Genomic DNA, 20,912 nt, shown 5'->3' on the forward strand with positions numbered 1-20,912 from the left:
AAAAAGGAGATAATTCCAAGTAAAAACACCAAATATGATCCATTTTCCCAGACACCTGTAGGGAGGCTAAATTATAATTCTCAAAGAGGTAAAGAAAAAAGAGAGTAGCCTGTGAAGGCAAGAGGTAGCTTTGTTATTAGGGGAACCAGATAGAAATAAATAATGGAAGTTTCTAAAATCTGGAGCAAGTGATTGCCCAGCCTTCAAGTGAACAGAAGAATTTTATTTAATCTAAACTGTCAAGCATTCAAACTCTACTGCAGAGAGCACAGTTCTGTTTAGCTGGCTATATTATTTGAATGCCAAATATTCACTTTGCCAAAAACGACTATTATGGAGAACTCACACAGGGCAAGTGCTCACAAGATGGTCAGAAAAGGTGATTCAAGGACACTCTAAAGGTCACACTTAAGAACTTTAGAATTATTTATATAACATGGGAGACCCTGGCACAGAACCACCCAGCCTGGTGTGCCCTCATCAGAGAAGGTAATATTCTCTACAAACAAAGCAGGATTGAAGTAGCCACCCCAAAATGTAAGATGCTCAGAGTTAGAGAATCTGCCCCAAATGTTCACATGAACTATATTTGTGCTTGACCTGTGGTAGAGCCTCCTGAACTCATTTTGGTCTGATCTGCCACAATAGAACACACTCTAACTTGATTCTTAATATAGTGATGTCATTTTGATCCTCTTTGAGAAGAAAGAACAACAACCAACCAACGATTCAGAATATATAAAGAGAAGGCAAGGTGACTATTACTGTCAATCGTTGTAAAATAGGACATTATTTCATTGGGCAGAATTCTTTTTTTCAGTGGAAAAAAAATGGCCTAAGTCAGTCTTTGGAGCAATAGAAAAGATAGTTTTAACTATATGGATAATGAATAAAATCATTTTCTTCAAGGTGTTTTGGGTACTGACTCAATAAAAAGAAAGCCGAAGTTATGTGTGAATGCTATACAGCAGTTGTTTGTCCACCCCCACTTTCCCTGGGGAGTCTCAAAGATCATGACCTTTCTGAGTAGTCAGCTTCAGAGTAAAAAGCAAGCTTGGTAACAAGATGAGTATATGATGATTAATTGTAATTGATAGGTTGAAAAGTTTTTAGAATTGGAAAAGATCTTAGAGATCATCTGTATCAAAATCCTTATTTTATAAGTGAAGAAACTGAGATCCAAAGAAGTATAATACAACCTACATCATATATCTATGCAATTAATATAAGATTTTTCCATGTCTTGACGTACTCCTGAAGAGCTCCAGATGTTCTACCCAACTAACTCTGCAACTATCTTAATGATGATCCAAAATGCTCATCACTTATTAAGCTATTGAGGACTAAGACTGGTCCACAGATAACTGAAATACAGTCTGTGTCTGGACCTACCCTCAAAACCTTTCAGCTTGGAAGAATCAAAAAGAACTTGCACTTTAACACCAGGGCCATCACCACACCATAGTGGAGTATCAGTTGGGCTTTAGTGGAAGAGAAAATAATTCTCTTGGGAAAGGCATGTTAGGCAACTTTTCAGGGATTTATTATTTTAAATTACCAAATTTGTTGTCCCAGACAGCACAACAAAAGACATGATAGTAGCGTTGGATGGATTCAAATTCTTGCTATCATTCACAATCTCCAGTTTAAGTGTGGTTCATGTTATAAAATTTTATTTGTAAATTGACTGCCTAGAACTCAAAAATGATTTTTCTCATAAAATTAATGTAATTGATTGTGTGCATAAAGACTATTTAAGCCATATTATAGATGAACTTGTAGTATTTCTATTTTGTGGCCAAGGAGTAAGTTATCGTATGCTATGGTAGGGAGATAAAAGGAAGAATTTTCATCTTCTTTTCTATGAAAAATTCCAAAAATATAACATAAAATAAAACAAAATTTGCTTTAGGGATCATGCAACCTCTCTATTTTAACTCTTTTCTCATTTAATAATATCTCTCTTCATCTGTCTCTTATTCCCACACACACACTGACCGTGCTAACCCAGCATGGAGAATTATGTAGATTAAACTTGGCCAACTCCTTGAAAAGTTCCATGCTTCTACTTTGGCATAAATATGAAATGAGAAACATATCCCCCAAGTCTAACAGCATTACCCACCATCTCCCAATGCTCCATACTAAAAGTATTCTTTGCTTTTTTTCAGATTTATTCCTCCTTATAATCACCAACAATATTGTCAACATTAACCATATAGCAAAACTTAGCCGCTGCTGAATTCTATATATAATAATGGGAAGGTTCAGTAACCAGGGAAAGAACAAAAAGACAGCAAGGAGAAAGCCAATTAGTGGAGACACACAACTAACACAGGGCACTGCCAACTACAACCAAGGACTGGCCCTTTTAAACTCTTCTTTTGTAGAAAGGAATTAGGGGACTGCCCTAACTTCCTTGTCTGATTCTGTTACAGTAAGGGCAGTTGAGTCATCTCATCAAATGTGATCCAATCATTTTAGCACCTCTTGGTCACAATCTCTTTTGGCTGCATATCAATTTCATATTTAACTATATTTAACATAATTTAACTACAGAAGCAGCAGTAATGTTTTTCTATAGTCTTTGTAGGGGAAAACAAAGACAGACAAATCTGGAGGCAAGCTTTAAAAAAGTACACATACTGTCAAGATGGAAGATAACTCTCCCAAATGCAACTTTTTCCTCCATCTAGTTTTTCTCTTCCAATATCCTTCTCTTAGAAGTTTCCATAAAACAATTCTAGAACCTGCCAGCCCCCAAATTAGTGTAGTGATGGATCCCAGATGGAAATATCTTTCATTTTCATAATGATACTGATACAAGGTTATTTACTCAAAAAATTATTTCACTACTATCACTTCCAAAGTTTCTGTTCCTCAGCATCACTATCTCTCATAAATAACAGGAAGAAAGTTGAAAACATAAATGAATAAGGTAACATCTCTGACATTTGCATTTATATATATATATATATTCAGCCTATGAGTTTATCCTGGGATTAATTCACAGAATCCCATAATTGGAAGCTCAGAAACCATCAAGTTCAAGACCAAGAAATTTTCCTATGATATTAATAAGGTTTGATTGTCAAACCTTTTTGTGAAGATTTCCAATGAGGGGGAAATTCACGGTTTCTTTTTTTCTTTCCTGAGGCTGGGGTTAAATGACTTTCCCAGGGTCACACAGCTAGGAAGTGTTAAGTGTCTGAGATCAGATTTGAACTCGGGTCCTCCTGAATTCAAGGCTGGTGTTCTATCCACTGTGCCACCTAGCTGCCCCCAAATTCACTGTTTCTTGAGTTAACCCTTTACACTTTTGGTTAGCTCCAATTGTTGTGAAGTTTTTTTTTTCCTTCTATCAAGCCTAACTCTGTTTCTCTGAAGCTTCCACCCATTTTTTCCCAGTTCTGTCCTTTGAGTTAAAGTAGAACAAATACAGTGACTATGAAAGCTTTTCAAATATTCCAAGAAAGTTACCACCGCCCTAAAGAGGTCTTTTATACTTTAGGCTTACTATCTCTAATTTTTCATCACATCCCCACAACTCTCTCATTGTTGTTATAGCTTTTATTTTCCAGATAAGGAAACTAAGGTTGAGAAGTCTAATGACTTACCCAGACTTGACTTATCTAAGGAAGAATATGAACCTGGGACTTTCTGACCCTAAGTTCTTCATTCTGTTCAGGAACCCTAATTATATTACATCTATATCTGTCTCCTGCTCTGCTAGATTAGTCATTCTGCCAGAAAAGGATCTTATTCTAACATTGTCTGTTCTTCATGAAGCAATGATGATAATAATAATAACTAACATATAAGTGCTATATAAATAGCACCTACTATGTGCCAGTCACTCTAAGTGCTTTACATTCTCTCATTTGATAATCACAGTAATCCTTGGGAATAGGTGCTCTTATCACATTTTTATATGGGGAAACTGAGGCAAGTGACTTGTTTAAGGTTACACAACTAGTAAGTCTCTGAGATCAGATTTAAACTCAAGCCTTTTTACTTAAATGCCCAGAGGTCTATCCACTATGACACCTAGAATACTAATTATCCCTTTTTAATGATTATTGTTTCCATTTCTAAGTAAGTGCTCACAAATTTCTGCCTTTAAAATGTATTTCTAGGAACAGAAGTCAAATATATTCTTCTCTTCCCCTAACCTTTTTGAGTTTTTTTGAAAATTTAGACCATAGGTAACCTTCACACATACTATGACACCTCTCCTTTTCTCCAAGACCTATGAAAATTTATCAAAATCCATCAGATCTATCAGTCTTTTTAGTATTTTTTGATGTCATTTGTCTGATTTGGTAAGTCAAAATAGGCAATTTTAGGAGGTCAAGAACATGAATAACTGGTAGAATCACGAAATGCTTCAATTAGCAGGGGACCATTGGTTGATGCTTGATGGAAGCTAGAAATTTTAAAAGGCAAAGATGAAGGACTGTTTCATAGGCCTAGCAGAAGTGCATGGAAGAAGGCAATAGCATGTCTAAATCAAGAAAGATTAATAAATCAATTTGGCTGAAAGCTAAAGTACATGAAAGAAAATAATATGAAATAAATATGGAAACTAGATTATGGGAGCCTCCGAATGCAAAACAGAGGAGTACATATTTTATCCTAATGCCAATAGGAAAGCACTGGCACTTTTTGGATAAGACAGTGTTATATCCGTACTAGTGTCTTAGAAATAGCAAATTGGTAGCTATGTGGAAAATGGATTGAGAAGGATGATATTGGAAGAAAAATGACCAATTATAATGTTATTATATTACATCAGATAAGAGGTGAACTTTGGCAGTAACAGCATGAGTCCAGAGAAAGAAACAGATATTAGAAATATTGTGGAAGTAGAATTGACTCAAGACTTGGCCAGTGATTAGATCTGAATAAAAAGGTGGTGAGGAAGAGGGAAGAGTCAAAAGTTTACTCTAAGGTTTCGATCTTGGGAGACTAGAAGGATGGTAGTACTAAGCAGAAATAAGGAAATATCGAGAAGCAATGATTTGAGGGGAGAGGAGGAGAACAAAATATGGCATTTGGGATGTATAACAGTTATAACAGGAAGGACCAAAAAAAGATGAAATGAAAATGAAATGAAAAAATGAAAAAAGAGTTTGTGGCAGCTCTTTTTGTTGTAGCTAGAAACTGGAGGATGAATGGATGTCCGTCAGTTGGAGAATGGTTGGGTAAATTGTGGTATATGAAGGTTATGGAATATTATTGCTCGGTAAGAAATGACCAGCAGGAGGAATACAGAGAGGCCTGGAGAGACTTAAATCAACTGATGCTGAGTGAAATGAGCAGAACCAGAAGATCACTGTACACTTCAACAACAATACTGTATGAGGATGTATTCTGATGGAAGTGGAAATCTTCAACATAAAGAAGATCCAACTCACTTCCAGTTGATCAATGATGGACAGAGGTAGCTGCACCCAGAGAAGAAACACTGGGAGGGGAATGAAAATTGTTAGCACTAATATCTGTCTGCCCAGATTGCATGTACCTTCGGATTCTAATGTTTATTGTGCAACAAGAAAATGATATTCGCACACATGTATTGTACCTAGACTATATTGTAACACATGTAAAATGTATGGTATTGCCTGTCGTCGGGGGGAGGGAATAGAGGGAGGGGGGGTAAATTGGAAAAATGAATACAAGGGATAATATTATAAAATATATATATATATATATAATAAAAAAAAATGAAAAAAGATTCATAAAAAACTAATAATATATTCTTTATACCATTAGTAAGAGTAGAGCACCAGATTTGAATATCAAAATTCTCTAGGTATTACATGAAGTACAAACGGCACTAAGTAAAACAAAGAAAGATAAGCCAAAAGGAAATCTATGTTAGTGATTCTTTGGAGGGTAGTAAGAGATTGTTTCTTAAAATTTCTGAAAAAGAGGAGGGGACAGAAAACCTCAGGAAACAAATTGCTAGATTTTATTATCAAAAATGTGATCTAACAAATATTAATAATTACAGTTGTATGTATCTCCTTTCTTAAATCTGAGAGATTTTAATGAGAATAGTTTATGCATACATACATTCAATTCATATTTAATGAAGGTATGAAAAGGGAGGAGGCAAGTTTTTATAATTCTATTATAAATCACCCGACTGACTGAAAGGTATAAGGAATATAAGATTCCATTGTAGCTATTGTTTGCCTCCATAAAATAAATTGATTCAATAAACCAAATCCTGCCTGAAAGACTATCCTTCAACAAATGGTCTGCCATGCAGATGTCAAGATTGTGCAGAACATAACAACAAAAGCAACTGTGACCCCCTTCTGTAACCCTCTTCGATTATCAACTGAAGGGACTCACATTGTCACCAAGTGTATATACCATCATCATGGAGGATGCACAATTAGTACAAATTAGAGGGGTTCTCTATTGAGGGTAAAGCTCTCCCTTGTCTGTAGATACCATTGAATTTGGTCCATTGAAGCAAGAATATGTCAGAGCCTTCTAAATAAAATCTATTGCCTCTTAAAAGATTTTGGCTCATCTACGTTGAAAAACTCAAGTGGATGAAATATGTCTGCTATCTCCAGAATATTATATGCAATTCAATGGTCAACCCATAAAGTTGGTTCATCAGTTCACATGTGCAGTGATGTGTTATTAAATACCACACAACTAGCTCTCTGGAAAACAAGTGTGTACACAACACACTTTTGAATTTAATTTACATTAATGTTTTCCCCAATTATTGGAGAAATTACTTTTTTGAGCTTAATCAAGAAGACAATAAATCAAGTCCTAATTTGTAGAATTTGACCATTTTCTATAAATACTTATAATGCATATTTAATAAGCAACTCTCAAAAGCCCATTCAAGCTGGCTCCAATATACCCCATCATATTTCTCATTGTTGTTGTTTGTCCTTCAAGGACTACAACATCAGGGAGATGATGTCATGCAAGTGGATTCAAGTGAGGAAGGGCCGAGCAAAGTCACTGGTCTCACTCTCTCCTCCCAAGCCATCTAGATCCAGTGGCAAGGTTTAGATTAAGACAACTGCAGATGGCCCTGAATGAAGTGGGAGACCATGGCCTTTTGAAGCTAAGGTCTTTCCCAAGTCTCAGTGTAAGTGAATAATGAGATAGACTCAGAATTGAGTGGGAGGGAAAACTATAAATGATATCGCTTTTTATAGAATTTCATAATACTTTTAATGACTTTAAGATTCTTCTTGAAACAAAAGCCTTTTGAAAATCCCAATATTCTTCTAGTGATGTTATGAGGCTGCAAATTATGGAATGCCACAGTCTTCATAGTTAATGAAAATAAAATTGAGGGTCATCCAAAGGGCAGTTAAGAATCATGTCTTGTTGAATATGAATATTCAGTAATACATAACAAGCAAGAATTTTTCAAGAGAAACAATATAAAAACTATCAACTGAGAAAAAAAGTGAATGTGACTACAATGAGATCTAAACATTTTTTTCTGTATAAAATGATGGAGCTATGTCCTACACCAGAGTGATCAAATTCAAATAGAAACAATCATACTCATTTACTAATCACCTAATATTTGCCAGATACTGTGTTAAATCTTCAAAGAAACAGATACCTGCAGACTGCATACTGATGTTGAGAATCACAAATTCATACTATCTATGTTTTCTTGAACATTTCCCAATTATATTTTGATCTAATTCTGCCATTGTGGCTATGAGTTTAGCATCACTTCTCTAGATCACAATGTAGTTAAGTGAAATTGGAAAAGGTGATTTAGTCATGGGATAAAACAAAGAGTAATTGTCAGCTTATTTGTTTCACTGCTCTTTGTGAAATGTCAAAGAAAAAGAACTGATTTCAATCATTTGATTTACCTTCATGAAGGATTTATGGGAGTGTAGATAAAAATCCCTCAGAATAAGACTGGATATAATTCCCATAGATAGATAATAATTGCTGTCGTTGAAAAGAGTAACCTTATTGATGAGCACTGAGATTCATCAAAGTGTCAATGTACCTATTTGAGCATATTGTTTGCAATAATGATGGGACAGTCTTAAACAGTTTTTTTAAAAAAAATCAATTTTACAAGTAAAGATGGGGAAGACTAGTTAATCAGCACTTTGCCTGAATATTTGAGAATTTTAACTGACTACAAACTCAATAATTGTTCACACTGTGGAAAAAAACAGTGCTTTCATAGGTTACATTAACAAAGGTATTGTGTCCAAAAGTAGGAAAAAATATTATTTTATCTCAGTATAAGCACACCTGAAGATCTGTATTAATTTCTGCTGCCACATTTTAAGCAATGTTCTGATAAGTCATAGAGTTTAACAAAGAAATATAGACAGGATGGGGAAAGACCTCAATATTATGCCATATGATGATTATTTAAAGGAACTAATAATGTTTTGCTTGAAGTGAGAGGACTTGGGGACCAACTATATCCATGTAATTTTTATTTATTTTATTTTGGCAATTGAGTGATTTGCCCAGGATTACACAGCTAGGAAGTATGTGTCAGAGGTTGGATTTGAACTCAAGTCCTCCTAACTTCAGGGCCAGCACTCTATCCACTGTGCCATCTAACTGCCCTATAGCCATTTAATTTTTAAATAAAATTCATTGATACCTTGTTTTTATATCCTGTACATTTCCTAATGTATGCCTTTCCCCTCCCTCACCCTTACAACAAAATCCTTCTTTCATCACAAATAATAAGAAGGGGGGGGGGGGGGGGAAACAACCAACAAATAAAAAAAGAAGTCTGACATTATATGTAGCATTGATATTCCTAATCCCCAAGGAAAGCAAGGAAGAGTTACCTTCTTGTATATATTCTTTGGACCAAATTTGATTATTATAATTTATTTTCTATTAATATCTTACTATTTTATTTTACATTTGCATTGTTTTAGCCATTTTGCTTTTCTTCCCATGTATCTCTATATTCATCATGCTCATTATACCCTATAGTGTATGATATATATTATATATCATATTTGTCATGTGTTATATTATATATTCCTTTCTGTTCATGTGCTACAGCTTCTTTAATCATAAACAGATAGACATCTAATCTATTTCCAGTTCTTTGTTTCCACAAAAATTAGTTATGAACATTTCAATGTGGTCTTTTCTTTTTGTTACTGACCTCTTTGTGGTAAATGTTTAGTCAGAGGAGTTCTAGGTCAAAGGAATCATATGTTTGAAAGGTTACCATGAGGATGAAGAATGAGACCTTTTCTACACGGCCCCAGCGGGCAGAATAAGAGACAATAAATGGGAAAAACAAGTAAATTTAGGCAAAATCTAAGAAAATCTCATTATAAAAAATAGAATTATGCAAAAGTGGAATAAAGTCCCTCTAGCAGTTGTAGATTCTCACTTACCAAAAAGCTACAAAATCAATATAATTACTTGTCTAATATATCGTTGAAGAGATTCTTGTCCTAGAGTGCCTCTTCCAACTTTGCAATTCTGTAATTGCTTAAAACAATCTTTAACTCAGCTCAAGGCTTGATATTCTGTTCCTATCTTCTACTAAATTATCCAAGGAGAATCCAGGAATGAATATATGACCTTAGGGCTTCTTCTTTTTTTTTTTTTTTTTTTTAATGAAAACAAAGCCTCAGAAATATTTATTCATTAGGAGAAGAAAGAAGTCAGTGACTTTGCAGACAGTAGATCTCGCTTGAGATGCACTTGGAGAGCTTACAACTGTTTTCTCTCCTATTCAAGTGAACTGTCTTTGATTATTGCTTTAGGTAGACTAATTGAAATGTGAAAACTTCCTGAAAAAGTAGAAAAGTCTAAGGCAAAAATATCTGGAATAGATAAGTCCTAATGAATTATTTTCTCCTACATTCTGCACATAAAATCACTGTTGTTTAGTAATGTTGTTGGTGCATAGAGCTTTTATCAGGAACATTTCAGCCTAGACTCGGCTTTCCATTTTCAGAAAGAACAAAATTTTCTGAACTTGAAAAAAATGGGAAAAAGAGCTAATTGGCAGGCGATTTGGCCAAGAACCACAATTGAATTTGGACAGCTAACAACAAAGGGTGGGGTGGAAGGTGGGTGGGAATGAAATGGAATGAAAATCTAGGATCATTATGTTCCCTAGGTAGCATTAAATTCAGGAAGCTTCAGATAAAAGTATATACCAGGAAGGCTCTATCCTTCTCTGACTGAGGGCCAGCCTAATCCGAGCTCTAGCACTGTAGAACACAATATAGAGTCTCAAACCAGGCCAGGCTGTTGATGGATTCCAATAGTACAAACTCACTCCTAACTGAACCACTGTAAGCTCCTTGGAAGAATGACTACTTCAAGTCTGGTGACAGAATTGATAGGGAACATAGGTTCACTTGTAATTATCTCTTGAAAAATTAATTTCTCACTCCTAGCCAAAAACAAAGTCTCCAAATCAATTTGAAAAGCAAAAAAAAGGCTCATGAATCTTATAGTGAAAGAATTTGTGTGGAAAGAAAGCTGTCAATTTCTATCCAATATCTGAACAACAATCTTTCCTATCATTTATTTGACAATGGAATGTCTAGCTTCTCACAGCCTCCCTAGAAGTACTTTCCATTTGGGGACAACTCTAAATTTTAGTAAATTTTTCTTATTTCTATTCCAAATGACTTCTAATACTTTGTAGCAATTGCTGAAAATATTTTAATCTTTTTCTTATACCGAAATCCTTAACAGTCACTATCAGATGTCATTGTGGTATATGACTGGTCTTGGGTTCCTCAAAAGTGATGCCAGTAAAGTTTAGATCCTAGTAAGTCTTATCATGAGGGGAAAACTCTTTAATACTATCCCGGTAATGGACTGAGTCCATTTCATGAGGACCAGCCAAGTTGAAGTCTCAGCAACTCATCTATAGAAGTTTAGCACCTGGTAGAGATTTTGTTTTGTCTTATTTTATTTGCTTTGTCTTTTGGCTATAATTATTCAATAAGTCATCTACTAAGGTTCACTAAAAATCAGAAAGGTTAGCATAGATGGAGGGAAAATCCACACTGATGAAATCACAGATCATTAAAATGCTGAAGAAATTGTTAGAATATGAGTTCCATGTGGAATAAGCTTCATCTGAGATATGTCTTCTCTAAATTTTACCCCTACAGGGTTATTATGAAAACTGTATTTATAAGCCTGAATGCTTTACCACCAACATGAGTGAGGATGATAGCGATATTTGCCATTTATTGCTATTTTTCCTTTGGAGCCTCAAGTCTATGGAATCTGTAGCCTTATGTACTAGAAATGTTCATCAGAAAAATACTTACTTGTCCTTTGACCTTTATCGATATAGAGACAGAAGATAGGGTTGTAAAACCTATCTCAACATATTGGTGTGAGGATAAATTAGTCAGTGCATTAAATTAGCATTTTTAACATTAAAGTACTATACAAATATGAGTCATTATCATTTGAACAACATTATAAGGAATGGGATGGCAACACCAGGGACCTACTATTTTTTTCAATGGAGCCTTTCATAGGATAAAGCAAAGACTGTCTATCACTGAAATGAGTTTGTCAGAATAGATTGAAGAAGATTCAAGTAAGCAATTTTCTTTTTCTTTTTTTTTTTCTAATTATGCTATTCCATGTGTTAAAATCCAAGATTTTAGCAAATGAATAAATGAATTCCGAATTACAATTTGACCAATGTGGCCACCAGAGGACACTGTGGGTATTAGCTAAATTGCCTCTTTCTCTCAATTAGAGCCTTGTTTAACTCAGCTTCATCTAGTGATTCTGCCTTCTGGTTGATTATCTCAGTCTAGTCATGTAAGTTTCCACAAATTGCACTATTCAACTCATGCCCCTACTTATTTGTCAGCTCCCATTTCTTACCTGCTTCATCAGTTCACCTTTATTGAAATCATGCATTAGAAAGCATTTAGAACAGTAAGAGAAAATAGAAGTATATTAAGAACAGGGAGCATTAATTTCTTATAGCACAAACGCATATCATAAATTTCATTTAATTCCTACTCTCACCTACCAACAGAAGGAAAGACATAAACTCAGACTTTTAATTTTCAGCTACTTGAGACTCTCCCTTGATCTCTACCATCTTCAAGCCTCTTTAAAGGGCCGTTCAACATCCTTGAACCTGCCACCACTGCTGAAGCCAAGGACAGGAATCATAGCCACAGTAGACAGGAATCATAACTTGGTCAGTTTTGGAAGGGCCCTGTACCAGAAGATTCTCTAGTCCATGGCTGACATCTTTGCCCTTTGTAGATGCACACTGCTAGCATTTTATTTTGATGTTATTACTACCACCCTATTTGGGACTTGACATTTTACTATTATGAAAATGTGACTGCCCAGCAAGTAGATGAGATGTTTATGCCCTAAATTAAAGGGCACCAAAATCAATTTATTTTGCAAGTCTTTTGTGAATTTCATGACTTTTCTTGAAATAATTGGCAACATCCTCACATGGTCTAAAATCAGGGTAAATATTCAGAGCTCTTAATTAGTTCCTTGAGAGTTGAAAGTACATTTCATAGCATAGGATTTTCATGACTAAATAAGAGACCTCCTAAATTTTTAAATGACTAAAACAGTTAACAGCTTCATGACACTGAGGATAAAGGAAAAAGAATCATTTAAATGTCTCCCAGGACCTATAATCAACTGAACATTACTTTTTTAATTATATAAAACCATAGCTCTCAAGTTATTTTTTATTCCCAAAGCTCTCTAAGATAATCCACAACCATAATGTCCCACATAACTGATTACAGATATTTAGACTCTCATATGTTGCTTAATGAAGGATATCCTAATGACCATTTACCAGATTTTATATTTATTGATGTTTATGAGGCTCTTATTACAATTCTTAGCCCTTGCTCCCAAACAATTAGTCAATACAGATTTACGATTTTCTGCCTTATCTAGAATCAACTAAGCAAGAGAATGGCTATTAATTCAATGCTTTTAAGTATTAATCTAGTTTCTGACCCAAGCATATGATTTAATATCAGGATGACCTTACTTATATGCACTCGTTGATCATCAGAAACTATGTGAAGGTCTGACCTAACCCCAAGTCATCTCTAAGGCAAGAAAGATTATCCTGCTCTGGGCAAGTATGAATATTCTAACTCTTGATTAGGCCTTAAAACTGCTTACTAACAATCCTTGACTCAGAAATAACTTGAAAATGGACCAGAAAATACAGAACTTGTAAAGACTAAAACAGAACCCACCTGATCTAATGCAAATCACTAGGCTCACAATCCCTTGATTTCTAATGGTAGAATAGTTGGCCCCTGGCCATTTCACCCCTATATTCCATTCCTGAATCCCAGATTGATTCATTCAAATATAAATCCTTAATTTTGAACTTGGATGCTATTAAATTAAATTAATCAATGTGTATTTTTAACACTATTTTATAATTCACAGAGAGTCTGTGATGATTTAGTAATAGGATGTTCTTGATTCTAGAAAGTTTTTTGTAGAGTTAGTATTGGCTATATTTTGAGTTTTTCATTAGAAAAAAAAGAACTTCAGAGTACTTGACAATATGATGGTAGATCAAACTACTTTTTCTTTCTTTTATCCATGTTGAAAAGATTTTCTGAAAAGTACATTGTTAAGTCTCACTTAATATTGTATCTGACATCTCTCCTTAATTCCTGTAAGATTATATTTTTATATATCTTACAGTTATATATATTTTGTATAATTGTATATATATTTGTATTATATATGAATGTGTTATGTAATTTAACTATTATATGTATATATTTAATGATGATTTTAAACAGAATATTTCATATAAAATTATATGCAGTTTAGATATGAGTCTAAGTACATGAGCAATGATGAAAAGTATTGTATGTAAGTACTTCCCAGTTTTCTTTTTAAGAAGTTATTTTCTTCAGTAAGAGGTTTTGTACCTCTTTTACCATTTGACCAATTCTGATTTTTAAGAAGTTATTTTCTTCAGTATTTTTGCATCTCTTTTTTCCAGACCATTATTTCTTTTTTCATATATTCTTGCATAGCTCTCATTTATTTTTCCAAGTTTTCTTTCTTGTTCTTATTTGATTTTTAAAATAATCTTTTTGTTTTGTTTTGTTTTTAATCTCTTTCTTTAGCTCTTCTAGGAATTCTCATGGGGTTTGTGTCCAATCTATATTTGTCTTTGAGACTTTGCTTAAAAATGGTTTCAAGTATTGTCTCTTATTAAGTTTGTGTATAGAGTTTCCCTGTCATCACAGTAGCTTTTTATGGTCAGGGTTCTTGTTATATTGTTTACTCATTTTTCCAGGATACTTCTTGATTTGGGACTTTATGTTAGAATTGGGTTCCTTTTTCTTCTCTGACTCTTCCAAGCATTCCTGGCCTGAGATTTTATCTTTAATATCCTTCTGCTTTTACAGCTCAATCTGGCAACCTGTAAGTTTTTGGTGATTCCAATGTGGTGTACTCTGGGGAGAGATCTGGTCACTGCCCTCCTGGTCTGTGCTCTGGTCTATACCCAGGTAAGCTCCTTACTCCCTCATGATTTTGACTTTCTCTCTGCCCTAGAACTGTAACCCTAGAATTGGAGTAATGTGGGACAGAGATGCCAAATGGCACCTGATCCTGTGTATGATGCTAGCACAGGAGTCCCCTGGGATCTCTTTCTGATAGATGTTTAGTCCCCTTACTTTCCCTGAGAGTTGCAATCCCACTTCTGCCATGGTCCTGCCCTACTTTCCCCCTACTGTTTATGGATCTCTTTATCTCTTCCTAACTGCCCTGGGATAAAAAAAACAAAAAACGAGTGTGCCTTTTTTCTTGAGACTTTCCCACTTAGAATTCACTTTGATGCTTTTTGTAGTTGTTTTGTAGGAGAGGTTTGGGGGCAGGCTTGGAAGTTGTGACCTTTCACTCTGCTATCTTGATTCAACAACCCGCTTCTCCTTTTTCCAATAAAAAATGCCAAATTATATTTTATTTGGGGGATAATATATAGTGAAATGCATGCCTAACTGAGAGTCAAAACAACTGTGTTTGAATTTCATTTCTGCTATGTATATGACCTTGGACAAGACCCTTAAGTTCTTTAAGTCTCAATTTCCTTATCTGAGAATATTGAACTAGATAACTACTAAAGAACACTTCCAACTAAAAACATACATCATTTATTGATTTTTGTGTGGTTACATTTGAATAATTGTATGTTCCAAAGTGCTAAAAGTAAATATTTGATAATAATCTGCTTTTTTTAGAATTGCTAACTTTTTTTTAATTTGAATATCTCTCAATGTGGTAATGACAATAATGATAGTTGACATTTAAAGAGAGCTCATTGGTCTACAAAATATATGGCAAAAGCTTTCTCATTTAAACCTCATCATTACCTTGGGTGATGAGCAAGTCCGATATCCCAGTCTTCAAGATGGGGAAATTGGGGCTCAGAGGTTGTCTCTTGTCCTAATTTATGCAATTAAGTGACAATTCTGGTTCTAGTACTTGAGGTTTCTGGCTCCAATTCCAATTTTTGAAGATTTAACAGTCACATAAACTTGACCTTTAAAAAATCCTCTAGAATTCTCAGTAAATAAATCGGATCTTCTCCTACACTATAAAACCACAAATATTCAGTCCACCATAAATTCTCTCATAATTTTACTGGAATAGTGAGTCTATTTCATATGACTCTGAAAAACTGTGTACTATTGCTTCATTGGAAGAACAAATATTAATCAAAATTAATATTATTGAGCACCAATTAAATATTCAGTGTTTAAGGCAGTGAACATCATACAATCTGAGCTCTTTACATCTTTACATTGCTTTTTATCGTAATCACCAGAAAAGACGGATTGATATGGACTTACCATCTATTAGTGAATATGATACTAATCCTAAATGAAATTGGATATACAAAAGCGATATAGTGAAAAGAGCACCAGGCTTATCAGGTTCAATAACATTTCATTGTATTAGAGATAAAGATATTTATGTGATATCCTGTCTGGAGCTTTTCTGACTCCCACTCACATTGACAAAGAGCAGCTCAGAGTGCAGCTATTTATCCCCTTGGGTTTCTAGGTATAACTCTAAAGGGCTGTAAGATTTTTTTGGTTCTGTCATTCACAAGCCCCATCTAGTATACTCCCCATTGATTATCAGCCAGAATAAATTAGCTTTTAGAAAGAGTATTATCACACATATATAGCGATGATAATTGTTATAGAAACATAGTACACTCTCCACCTCTGCACAAACTAGAGACACATTCTCCCCTTTGTACCTACAAGGTTTCTGGGGAAAGTGAGCTCAAACTTGGAAAGCTCATATAAAAGTAAACTCACAGTTCCTGATTATTAAAAAAAATTTTCCCTTTCTGAAAATCTCATGAAGTTCTCCTTAGGTATTGCTCTCTGCTGGGTTCCAAAAATTGTTGATTCTAAAATGTTTTTCCTTAGTGTGAAAATACCACTACAGTTTATGGTTGATGGTAGATTGATTCTAATGGATCCTCCCAGTTTACACAATTCTTAGTGATTCCTTCTCTGAGGCTTGGCTAGCACTACTCCACCACTAGACTTAATTAACTTACTGGGTGGTGGCCTAGAGGTATGTCTAAAACTTTCAGTAAATCCCAAGATATTTCCATAAGGCATCATTTATCCTTATCCATTGATCCAAGCATTCCACTGTTCCCAAACTGAGAATTGTTCATATCTAGTTTACACTTTTGATTCAGTTAAGAAGCATGTAACTCCTTTATTTACATTTTTTGAGGAAAGATAAAAACCGCTTCTCTTTACAGTTATATTACCTACCTCACAAGGTTTCAGTAATCAAAGACTGAAATTAGAACAATGTATTGTGGATAGAGTGCTGGACTTGAAAAGATTCAATTTCAAATCCTGTCTTGGACACTTATTATCCATGGGACTTCTCTGAGGCTACATTTTCTTAACTGTTAAGTTGAAATAATAAAACTGAAATATATACTTCTGAATTTTGTTATAATGCTCAAATGAGATAATTGTATATACAGAAACAAGCAAATTTTAAAACATTATAAAATGTCAATTGGGGGCAGCTAGGTGGCTCAGTGGATAGAGCACCAGCCCTGAAGTCAAGAGGACCTGAGTTCAAATCTGGTCTCAGATATTCAGTACTTCCTAGCTATGTGACCGTGGGCAAGTCACTTAACCCCAATTGCCTCAGCAAAAAAAATAAAATATTCTGGTTCTGTAAAAATTTTCAAAAATTCATGGATACTTCTTAGGTAATATATTTTACATAGTAATAAAAATGCCAACTTATAGGACTTAGAAATTCCATGATTCTTTCATATGTGTTTTCTGATATGATCATTACAAGGATTCCTTGGACCATTTTTATTTCACAGACTAAGAAACAGAGGGCTCAGTTCAGTAAAGTAGCTTACCAAAATTATAGAGCAAAATTGTGGTAGAACCAAATATCATATGTGAACCAGTATGGTTTAGCTGAAGGAGCACTGGATTGGAGAGTAAGAGATGTAAAACCAAATCCTTGGTCTGGACTACCTGACTGTTAAGTACTAGGTAACTCCTTTCTAAACCTCAATTTCTTCATATGATTAAAAAAAATTAGAGAAAGGGTGTTGGATTTTTTAAAGTTTTTAATTGTACAATCTCAAATGTCTTTCCCAGCTCTAAATTTTGGGGGATTAATAATTCTAACTTCCCAATCTAAAGCTCTTTTCACAATACACTCTTGCCTCTGAAAGGAAAAAAAATAAGAAAAATGCACCAAGGAGAAGAATCCAAATCAAGAACATGAAAGTTAGGAGACTGGATGGTGAAAGAATGTGACTAGAGTGGGTCTTTTTAGGAGTTTAGAGCTATGTAAGAGCCTTTGCTCTTCACATAATATAGACCTGGACATACATGGGAACAAAACAGCCTGAGGCTGTATCACAGAAAAATAAAGGGGAATCCATAGAAAATCACCAAAGGCAATAGAATCAAATAAGGAGTCTGGGAAAAATGAATCTATGTGACTGTCTTGGAGATACATGATTTCTTCATTACAGGAGGTTTTAAAGTACAAACTAGAGTATTGGTGAACTGGAAAGAGGGCTGAATTTGGAGTCTGAAAACCTGGGTTCACCATGTGATATTAGGCAATTCAGTTTCTTCACCCAAAAATATGTGAGGAGGGGATGGATTAGAGAACATCTATAGTACTTATCAACTCTAAATCTTTGATTCTATGATAATTTGTCAGTAATGATATAGAGTAAGACTTATGCTTTGGATGGAGGTTAGGCTGGGTGACATCTGAAAGTTCTTTTAACTCTACTTCAATAATTCTGTTATTCCAGAATAACATGGAAAATACCTGGGTAAAAATATGATTGAAGCAATTACACAGGATCTTTGGGGAAATATCAGACTCTTAATGACCTATCATTTGAATCTTACTTACTCCAACTCAATGTGTGTGGGTATCCTTTTATATTCTTTCAGACATCATGTAGGAATGTTCGTGCTTATGTATTTCCTCATGTGTATACCTCTCTCCTGTCTTTACGCATCTTTCTGCTTCTGTCTTTGTATCTTCCTCTGTGTGTATTTTTCTCACAATTCCTTTAATAAAGACGTGACTTATCAGTAATATGACAGTACTGAGTACTGAGTGAAATGTATAACAGGATTTTTTTAAACTAATGATGCCTAATAGGAGATCTCTCTTTAGTTCTCTATTAGTACGTCTTTGCTAAGAAAATGAGATGAGACCAAAATTTTGTTTAGGAGAAAATGATTAAGTGTTTTGATAAGTCAGGTGATAATTAGTGCAATTTATAGCATGCTTACATAAAGTTAGAATGCTATAAAATTTAACATGTACAAATTAAAATCCTTTGATTTGGATAATTAAAGCATTTTATTTTCTGGAAAATAGCTCCCAATCATATCCTACGGCACAAAATTAAGAAATAAAGAATGTTTTTTAGAGTTCTGACTAAAAGAGTCATCTTGCTTTCAACCCAATTATTCATTAAGCACCCCCTATGTTCAAGACACTATTCCAAGTGCTGGAATACAAATTTAAAATAGGCGCTGTTTTCCCAGGACTATATTCTGCTGGAATTTTAGAATGCTAAAGACTATCTAGTGCAATAAGGTGGCACAGTGGCTAGAGTGCCAAGCCTGGAGTCAAAAAGACTTGAATTCATATCTACCCTCAGACATTTGCTATGTGACACCAGGCAAACTGCTTAACCTTCTGCCTCTGTTAACTCTTCTTTATAATAAGCTAGGAGAGGAAATGGTTAAAAAATGTTTGCTGAGAAAACCCCAAAAGAGTCAAGAAGAGTCAAATATTATTAAATGACTGAACAACAATCTACCCAATTCAATTCATTTTGTGATTCACTCATACTCCCCTCCTTTAAACAGATGTACATACACACACACACACACACACACACACACACACACACACACACACACACACACAAATTGTAGAAAAGAAGCCTTGATTTCTTCCAAAAAGTATTTATATAGTCAATTGTCATTTATCCAGTGTGTAGACTGTAATTCTCTAATATTCTTCTTTTGGATACATAGTATCCCATGATTCTCTGATTTTTCAACACCTGCACCAGAAATTAAGTAGAATGAGGAAGAACGAAAATTATATCATAATATTATTCTTTATCTTCTCAAGAGTTTTATTTTGGAAGTGATCAAAAAAATCATGGCAAAAGTGAATGAGATTTTGTTATCTCTAGGTTATTTTATCTTTTACTATATTCCTTCTCCCAAAAAAATTGATCATGTCCTTTCTATTTAATTCAATAGTATTCTCCTTTTGCATAGTACTGCACAGTCGGTATAAAGAAGTTCCATGTCCAAGTAGAACCACACACTCTATTAGTGCTGGAGTTGAAAAAGAATGTGCAAATGCCTTTTGGTATTAACCAGTCATAACCTCTGACAACATATTCTAATATTTCCCAAGTAACTGAATAGCTTTCAGACTATGACCTGAATTTTTACTTTTAAAAAGCAACAAAACAAAATAAAACCAAGCCCAGTGTTTCCTACAATGTTAGAAGTAGAAGAAACTTAGATAATTTTACAGTTCATTTTACAGATGAGAAAACCTAAGCCAAGTGCAATGAGGGAATTGGCCCAAGATTACTTAGCCATTAACAACCACAGAATCAGAATGTGAACCCAAGCCTCATAATTTCAAGTAGTAATCTTTCTACCACATCACTCTCTCAAGAGCTCACTGTGAACTGAAAGTTTAAACACTTGAAGAACACTTTATACTTAGTAGAAACTGATGCTTCCCTATGTGTCTGTAAATGTGTTATTTATTTGGTCCTGGGAAGTAGACAAAAAGGCATCATTATCCCTGTGAAGACACTAAGGTATCAGGACATAAAGTAACTCGCCCAACTGGACAATGTCAAATCCAGGACTCAACTTCAGATCTTCAGGTTCCTACTTTAAAGCTTTTTCCCTATGCACCCCATCCTGGATTTCTTAGCATTCCATAATTTGACCAAAACCGTACTTATATTTGAATAATGGGCACTCCCACTCATGAAGGACTCATATAATCTTTGTCACCTCAAAAACTGGGATAAGCAGCCTTTGTAAGTAGCCAATTGTTCAGATTTCTTGGCTTCTTCACTTTCATCCTGAAGGTTTATTTCCACATTGTGTCTAATTCAATATAATCTAGTTCTGTGGAATAGTTTTTTAGAAAGCTAAAAGCACTGTGATATTTTTTGGTGAAGCAGTTAGGATTGATTTGTCCAGGATTACATAGCTAGTAAGTGTTAAATGTTTGAAGTTTACATTTGAACTCAGGTCTTCCTGATTTCAGAGCCAGTGTTCTATCCACTG

At 34.6% G+C, this 20,912-nt stretch overlaps 1 protein-coding gene across 11 annotated transcripts in view; it reads left to right on the top strand.

The window, feature by feature from the left end:
* The window catches only part of DLGAP1 (DLG associated protein 1), a 1,106,389-nt gene that overhangs the window by 560,098 nt on the left and 525,379 nt on the right, over positions 1-20,912 (top strand). For 10 of the 11 annotated variants that reach the window (XM_074275757.1, XM_074275759.1, XM_074275733.1 and 7 more), the window contains one exon: positions 14,436-14,537. The exons of the other annotated variant lie outside the window; for it this stretch is intronic. The gene's annotated coding sequence lies outside the window, so the exon portion shown is untranslated. The remainder of the gene's footprint in view (positions 1-14,435; positions 14,538-20,912) is intronic. 11 annotated transcript variants of the gene reach the window in all.

This window comes from Sminthopsis crassicaudata, chromosome 1 (assembly GCF_048593235.1).
Source record: "Sminthopsis crassicaudata isolate SCR6 chromosome 1, ASM4859323v1, whole genome shotgun sequence".
NCBI classification, from domain to species: Eukaryota; Metazoa; Chordata; class Mammalia; order Dasyuromorphia; family Dasyuridae; genus Sminthopsis; species Sminthopsis crassicaudata.